Source organism: Phaethon aethereus (genome assembly GCF_964289735.1).
Source record: "Phaethon aethereus genome assembly, chromosome: 5".
Classification (NCBI taxonomy): Eukaryota; Metazoa; Chordata; class Aves; order Phaethontiformes; family Phaethontidae; genus Phaethon; species Phaethon aethereus.
Window position 1 is genome coordinate 33,578,730 of NC_138579.1, and position 8,896 is coordinate 33,587,625.

Here is an 8,896-nt window from a genome sequence, read left to right on the forward strand (position 1 = left end):
CCCTGCCAAGAAGCATTTGGGAGTACTGGTGGATGAAAAGCTGGACATGAGCCAGCAATGTGCACTCACAGCCTAGAAGGCCAACCATATTCTGGACTGCATCCAAAGAAGAGTGGCCAGCAGGTCGAGGGAGGTGATTCTGCCCCTCTACTCTGCTCTGGTGAGACCCCACCTGGAGTCCTGCATCCAGCTCTGGAGCCCTCAGCACAGCAAAGACATGGACCTGTTGGCGCGGGTCCAGAGGAGGGCCACCAAAATGATCCGAGGGATGGAGCACCTCTCCTATGAAGAAAGGCTGAGAGAGTTGGGGTTATTTAGCCTGGAGAAGAGAAGGCTCTGGCGAGACCTTATTGCAGCCTTCCAGTACTTAAAGGGCGCTTTTGAGAAAGATGGGGTCAGACTTTTTAGCAGGGCCTGTAGTGATAGAACAAGGGGTGATGGTTTTAAACTAAAAGAGGGTAGATTTAGACTAGATAGAAGGAAGAAATTTTTCTCAGTGAGGGTCGTAAAATACTGGCACAGGTTGCCCAGATCGGTGATAGATGCTCCATGCCTGGAATGTTTTCAAGGTCACGTTGGATGGGGCTCTGAACAACCTGATCTGGTTGAAGGTGTTCCTGCTCATTGCAGGGGGTTGGACTATATGACCTTTAAAACGTCCCTTTCAACCCAAACTATTCTATGATTCTATGATTTTGTGATTCTATGACCCAGGCTAGTGGTCAGTGGGTCTTCCAGGTCTTTGCGGGCATCAATTGGGTAATGTGCAGTCTCAGCACATTCCTGTCTCACCCTGACCTACTCCTTGTTCCTGATTCCAGCACCTTTTTTTTTTTTCCACATAATGTTTATCCCGTCTTTTTGCCTAGTTGGGTCCAGTTCCTTTTTCATATTCCTAATGTGAGCTAATTTTCCTTCATACCATAACTTTCCTGTCCATGCTCTAGGTACCTTTAATTCTCAGCAACACCTGACCATGTTTTCTCTAATGCGCAGGTTCCCTGTCCTGGTCTCCCTACCCACCAAAAGTGGATGACCTAGACTTCACATCCAAAATCATTTCCCTCTTACTGTTCTTTTCCCCTCCCCTTTAATAAGGTCATCCCTCTTCTCCTTGTTCTGTATCCGGTTTGTCTCTGAATTGGACCCAGGTCTCAGATTTAGGTTTTTTACCCTTCTCATCCAAACCTATTCCTCTCTCATCCCTAGCTTTGTTTTTCTTCTCATCTTTCTGGTATGCTACAGCTTCTCTTTCCCACCAAAAATCCGTTTTCCCCAATCTGTTCCATTTTGATTTTCCTTCTCCTTAGCCCCTTCTGTTTTATAACAAGCTCATATTGAGAAACTGAGCAAATGAGAGCTCACAGAGGTCTCTGCTGCAGTCTGCTGTGTTACTTGTACTCAAATCAGTTTGTCTGAAATGAATTCTGGTATTTCTGTACCAGTGCCATTTGCATGACCGCTGTTTAAACACATTCTTTGAGCATTAATTTGTTCCTGTCTTGTTAAAACAACACATTATTGAAACTCTCTTTCCTCACAACAGACAATAAATATTACTACATTTCCTAATTTTGCCTGTCTGTCTTCCTTGTTTTCCCAATTTCCCTCTCCATGCTGTTAAAGATGTAGGCTTTAATGTAATGACGAATGTAATAAAAAAAAGGAAACATAAAAAAATGTTGGAAGCTGTTCTGGAATGTCATTGGCTTGCCTCAGAATCAGTGAAGCTGACCACAACACACACATGATAGAGGATCAGGTTGTGGGATGCAGTTTGTTGTTTGGGGAGTTGACTCCTGGCTCTTCTGCATCCTTTATAACATCATGCTTTTATGATTTGCACATCAGCCTGTATATTTTCCCTTTTTTTCTTTCCTCTTTTCTCTTTCATGTTCATGAAAGCTATGTGTTTTATTGTTTTGTTTTGTTCGTGGAGACATGTAAAATTTTCGTTCAGTCATGAAGCTAGCAAAGAGACAAATCTCAGAGGTTTAGTTTCTTTGTGGGAGATTTTTTCCAAGCAGCTCTACATCTAATTTTCTCTGTATACCATTGTCTGAGATTCTCAGGGTAGTGTTTATTGGCAGTGACCTGACAGACATCCTGGGTCTTAAGGATGAATGAATAAATAACTTTGCTGAATGCTGCTGAATATGTGATAATGCAATTAGTATTCTTGCCAACTGAATTGAAAATGAGATGTTATATCTCCAGGGACCATTGTAGCCCTTTGTAAATGCTTTTTTTTTTTTTCTTTTAAATGCATCAGATACATATGAGCTAAGCAAAAATGTCCATTATAAATTAAAATAGCATTATACTGTAGATTAGGTGGCCACTTCTGATTTGGCAGTTAAAGTTCAATTTGCATATCACTGCCTAAGACAAAACAGATGAGAATATGTTTTATTTGTTATTACTTCATACAGTTAAAATTATTACTGATAATGTAATACATAATTTTACATTCAGACCAATATATATTGGATGAAGTGGAACAAGTGTGGGTTACACTACATATCAACACTATCCTGAGGCAAAGACAAGCAACAACTGCTTTGGATCAGATCAGTTAATTTCCAAAATCTGCTGAAGACAGTAGGGTGTTTGGTAGAGTGGCAAGGAATCAGATGATACTAATCATCTTAATATATAATACTTAGAACAGGAATATTAATCAGCCTTGAACAGATTGGTTGCATACAGGTGCACAGGAAATAGTGCAGCGGATTGTTGCCCATTACTTTCTGGTAAAAATTAGGGTAAGATTTTCTTCAAAAACATACAAGAAGTCTGATATTCTGCTTAGAAAATCTCATAAGGGATGAGCATGACTTACAGGGCATATATCACTTCCACTGCAACTACTACAGATAATGACTTTAAACCCAGGAATAAGTGAATAAATCAGATATCTGTGCTCATTAAGAGGGGTAAGAAGGAAGATGATACATAAACTGAAGCTATTTGTAACAGTGATGATTCCCTTCAGCTGAAAAAAATAACACAGGTGGTTCTCTACTTCAGCCTTCTTGACAATATTTTGAAGTATTTTGTTGTTCAGAATGAAGGGGGGGCGGGGGCAGGGAGGAAAGGAGAAGAAAGGAGAGGAAAGGAAAGGAAAAAGATGTAACAGGATACTCCTTGCTAGAGCTGCAGAATGCCGGAAAGGTATCCATCCAAAGTAGATAAGCAGTGGTTACCCCACAAGATCTGCAGCTCCTGGGGAGCTGGTGATCTTGTTTAACCTACTGCATAGTATAGAGAACTAATGCAGCAGGTCAGTGACTAGTCCAGACAGCAGTACCTGTACTGACCCAAATTAATCTACTGTATTTTACTACAGACAGCCAGAATCAGAAGAGGAATAAGGTTAATATTAATTACCTTATAAAACCTTCCCATTCCTGAAGACCCCACTCTTATAGAAAGGGGTACTCTTTGACTCCATGTTGTCTGAATCAAGCTACATTGTGCTGTCAAGGGCAGGTAGGTTTTTCAGAGTATTTGCATAGGCATTGCATGCATGGATGGTGGAATAAGTCTGAGGTATAGGGAGATCATACCAAATAATACGTTGTATGAACCATAGAATCTTGGTTCAGAGAAGAAACAGCACCTTCTTCTCACCTCTGTGCCTGGGAAGATCATGGAACAGGTCCTCCTAGAAGCTCCGCTAGGCCACACGGAGGACAGGGAGGTGATTAGAGACAGCCAGCATAACTTCACTAAGGGCAGGTCCTGCCTGACCAACCTAGTGGCCTTCTATGAGGGAGTGACCACATCAGTGGACCAGGGAAGTGTTACTGATGTCATCTGTCTGGACTTCTGTAAGGCCTTTGACACAGTCCTCCACAACATCCTTCTCCCCAAATTGGAGAGATACGTATTTGACAAGTGGACTGTTGGATGGATGAGGAATTGGTTGGATGGTCGTATCCAGAGGCTTAAGGTCAATGGCTCAATGTCCAGAGGGAGATCAGTGACGAGCAGTGTCCCTCAGGGGTCCATAATGAGACCAATACTCTTTAATATCTTTATTAGTGACATAGACAGTGGGATTGAGTGCACCCTCAGCAAGTTTGCAGATGACACCAAGATGAGTACTGTGATTTCCATGCCTGAGGGACAGGGGCCATCCAGAGGGACCTGGACAAGGTTGAGGAACGGACCTGTGTGAACATCTTGAGGTTCAACAAGGCCAAGTGCAGGGTCCTGCACCTGGGTCAAGGCAACCCCCGGTATCAATACAGGCTGGGGGATGAAGGGCTTGAGAGCAACCCTGCCAAGAAGCATTTGGGAGTACTGGTGGATGAAAAGCTGGACATGAGCCAGCAATGTGCACTCACAGCCTAGAAGGCCAACCATATTCTGGACTGCATCCAAAGAAGAGTGGCCAGCAGGTCGAGGAAGGTGATTCTGCCCCTCTACTCTGCTCTGGTGAGACCCCACCTGGAGTCCTGCATCCAGCTCTGGAGCCCTCAGCACAGCAAAGACATGGACCTGTTGGCGCGGGTCCAGAGGAGGGCCACCAAAATGATCCGAGGGATGGAGCACCTCTCCTATGAAGAAAGGCTGAGAGAGTTGGGGTTATTTAGCCTGGAGAAGAGAAGGCTCTGGCGAGACCTTATTGCAGCCTTCCAATACTTAAAGGGCGCTTTTGAGAAAGATGGGGTCAGACTTTTTAGTAGGGCCTGTAGTGATAGAACAAGGGGTGATGGTTTTAAACTAAAAGAGGGTAGATTTAGACTAGATAGAAGGAAGAAATTTTTCTCAGTGAGGGTCGTAAAACACTGGCACAGGTTGCCCAGATAGGTGCTCCGTGCCTGGAATGTTTTCAAGGTCACGTTGGATGGGGCTCTGAACAACCTGATCTTCAACCTGGTTGAAGATGTTCCTGCTCATTGCAGGGGGGTTGGACTAGATGACCTTTAAAACATCCTATTCAACCCAAAGTTTCTATGATAAAAAGGAATGGATTCTAAAGAGCTGCCCAGCCACATTTTTCTCTTACCTATTTCTCTTGCTATTTTTCTCCAGGTGACACAAATGTGAACACTGTCCCATCTCCAGCCCTCAGGACTCTGTTACTCTCTGCCTGGCAATGTTCTCTGGGACTCAGTGATATGCAAGCTTGCATCATCCAGGGAATGTACTATTTCACTATGAGATAAACGTGAAGATGCACTTCAGCAAGGTGTAACTATGTGCCTTATACCAAAGCTTAGCCTCTTCCAACCCTGCCAGTGTTATGTGGCTATGTTTTCCAACCTGAGCATATACTGCTTATAGCTAAGAAGTATAGTCTTTCAACTATTTTCATAGATGATATTTTTAAATTTGGCAGCTAACACGTGCTAAAAATTGTAGGATTTCATTGTTTTCTGCAGTCAGGAGTAAGAAGAGATACTCTGCACCTGTTATCTTTCTTAAAAAAGCTTTATTTTCTCTTTTTTTTTCTGACCAATTCTTCTGTCCCTTTAAGGTGTTACCAAATGCATGTACAGAGAAGTCCAGTATAAACCTCTGATGCTGAGCAATGGTTAATATTCATGGCACCTACCCAGTGTATGTATCAGGATAGCTGTAAAGGTACCAGATGTTCATATGAAAACAATTTTAAGGGGAATAACAACTCTAAACAGTTTCAAAAGCTTGTCAGTTTCTCAAATCTTTTTTTTTTTCTTTAAACATAAGAGATTTCTCACTGGATGATTTTTTTTCCTTTTTATTTTCTTGTTTCCTTTTGTCTGTTTTTTTTTCTTTTTCTTTTCTTTTACTTTGCTTTAGTGAAGTAGACATAACCAGCTTTTTAGAGAGCTATGTCCTGCTGATCAAGTTTTGTTTTTGAATAGCTCACAGATTTCCTGACACCCATAAATATTCAAGCTCAGTGGGTATTTGTGCTCCCTGGTATCTATAAATATACTGCATATTTTGATTGTTTTATGATGGAAGTTTATTTTATTTTATTTTTGCCTTCACAGTTGGCTTTGGGGTTTTTTTTCTGCTTTATAGACCCTTGTCTTTTTATTAGTTCTGTGTTCCCTGTTGATTTTATGTTTTATATTCCTGCTGTCACCACCAACGTCTCACTGTAAACAAGAATGTTGGATCTCAGTGGGTTATTTTCTGTTAATAACCTGTGATACAGTATATAAATAAACCAGAGAGGAGTTCACAGGTGCAATTTATTAGAGTTATTGCAATGTGACTTCAGTAATGTGCTCAAGTTCTTTAAAAACTTTGGTGTGTTCTGAGTTGAAGATGACAGCTATATATTGCAGTTCAGCAGAGAAAAATAAATATCAGTGTAATGAAATATATCCAAGTCCAACTCAATAATAATTGCAATTTCTCAGTGTCAATGCTTGGAGACCCATGTGTACCTCAGGATAATTCAAACAAAAGTAAACCAGTAAGGTAACATATTATCCAGGTTAGGTTGGAAGAATGAAACCAAACCAAATGGCAAACCACACAAAAGACTCTGTCCTCCCTATGCTTACATCACTGTTAACTACAAGATAGCATGTTCTGATCCTAATATGGCCCTGTTAAACTTCACTTTAAACAATCATATTTCAGACATACATTATACTTATGGAGGAGGGCTATGAATAAGAAGCAAAACATAATTCAGTGGTTGTTTGATTCTATCTCAGAGTTGTAGTGAGTTCCCCAAATTACTCAAATGAATTTTTGATCACACTTTTTAAAAAATCTGATGAAGGTGAAAACCAAAATTTTATCAGCAATAATGTATCTGTTTATGCACAGAGAATAGAGCTGTCAGCTCTGAAATGTCTGTGAAGGCTACTGTGCTTTTCATGATTCACTGCTGTTCATAAGTGTTGTGGTTTAGCCCCAGCTGGCAACTAAGCCCCACGCAGCCACTCGCTCACTCCCCCATGGTGGGACGGGGGCGAGAATCAGAAGGGTAAAAGGGAGAAAACTCGTGGTCTGAGATAAAGACAGTTTAATGGGTAAAGCAGAAGCTGCGCAAGCAAGCAGAGCAAAACACGGAATCCGTTCACCACTCCCCATGGGCAGGCAGGTGTTCATCCATCTCCAGGGAAGCAGGGCTCCATCACGCTTAATGGCTTCTTGGGAAGACAGACACCATCACTCCAAACGTTCCTCCACCCCTTCCTTCTTCTTCATCCCAGCTTTATACACTGAGCATGATGTCATATGGTATGGAATATCCCTTTGGTCAGCCTGGGTCAGCTGTCCTGGCTGTGTCCCCTCCCAGCTCCCTGGGCACCCCCAGCCTCCTCGCTGGCAGCCCAGCACGAGAGGCTGGACTGTCCTTGACTGCTCAGCAACAACCCAAAACATCAGCACGTTATCAACTTTTTCTCAACCCAAATCCAAAACATAGCCTCACGTTAGCTTTTATGAAGGAAATTAACTCTATCCTGGCTGAAACCAGGACAATAAGAAATTGAAACACATAGAATCCAGTGCTTGATATGAGTCAGATTAAAGGAAAAAAGCAGAGTGCTCAGACCAGCTAAAAAGGTGTTCACCCTAGCCTTCCTCATCCTTATAAGCTGATATGTTGGCTCAAATAAAAGCTCTTCTGCCATTCAGAATGTTTTAGAATCACTTAGCATTTTCAGAAGTCAGTCCTAAAATAATATTTTGGAACTGTTTTAACTCAGTACTATGATTTATATATGTTCAAGACTTTACTTCGTGTTCTTTTTTAAGATTAAATTATAATTCATTGTCTTCTCTAGACATTGACATCATTCCACAGAGAGTGCAGGTGGTACCTTGCAAATGTGACCAGAACCTTTGACCAGGCATACAGCTAAGAAAAGCTTTCCATTTAAGGAAGGGACATAGTCTGTCTTGCACCTCAAATAATGTAGAATGCGGGCATGAAAAATCAAGGTTGTTGGAGCTGTCTGAATTGGAGTTATTTCACACTTGTGGAAGCTGGAGATACCAGAAACCTTTTTTTTTGGTGAAATATCAGGCTGTCCTGTCTTACCCAATCTATAATTCAGAGAATCCATCAGCATGTATCCTTTTTGTCTGTGGTAAGGGAGGCAGCTGACCTAGAAAGGATGATTTTACTTTTGTCAATTATTATTGTCAGCAGAGTGATTCTGCACAGCGGTCTTTTTACACTGGTTCTCTTTGGTTTCAAAGCTCCTTTGGTGACAGTAATAAATTCATTCTTATGAATATCTTATTCTCTCAGTGACTACTGACAAATATCTGTTAGTATATGCTCAGCCAACTATTGGATTCCATTCCTGTCCCGGGATTGTCATGTTCAGTAAAAACCTGTTGAATGCCTTTGCATATTGCTGGCGTATGCATAACCAAATTTTACCTTGCTATATAGGAATGAATCCTGTGGGATTTATGGACATTAAAGTTCAAGTTTTTTTAGGAGGCAGCAGGAGCTGAGGGAAACTAACACCACGAAGGCACAGCTTAGGTCGTATCTCAGCTCCTGCCTTGTTAAATTGCTGGGAACTCTGCCACTGATATTAAAGGGAACAAGCTCAGGCTTGTTTCTCCTATGCAGTCGCAATCAGGATTCAATGACAGATGTGACATCTCAAGCAGAGAGACCCTCCTTTGGCATCAGAGAGAACAGATCCTAGTTTTGTACAGTGAAAGTTCCAGACAGTCTTACAGAAAAGGAAAATCCCTTTTAACTTAAGTAAGAAATGCATCATCTGTATTACTATCATGATAGTTCTGGGCAAACAATAGAGACTCCTATAAGGTTTTTTTATTATTAGTTTAATCACAGCTGTTTCAAGATCACCTTTAAATCCTATGGAAACATTTATGTATCATCCTTTCATAACACTCTGTGGGACTTCTATGAGAAAATCAAATAAAATAGAAGAACATAGGCAAATGT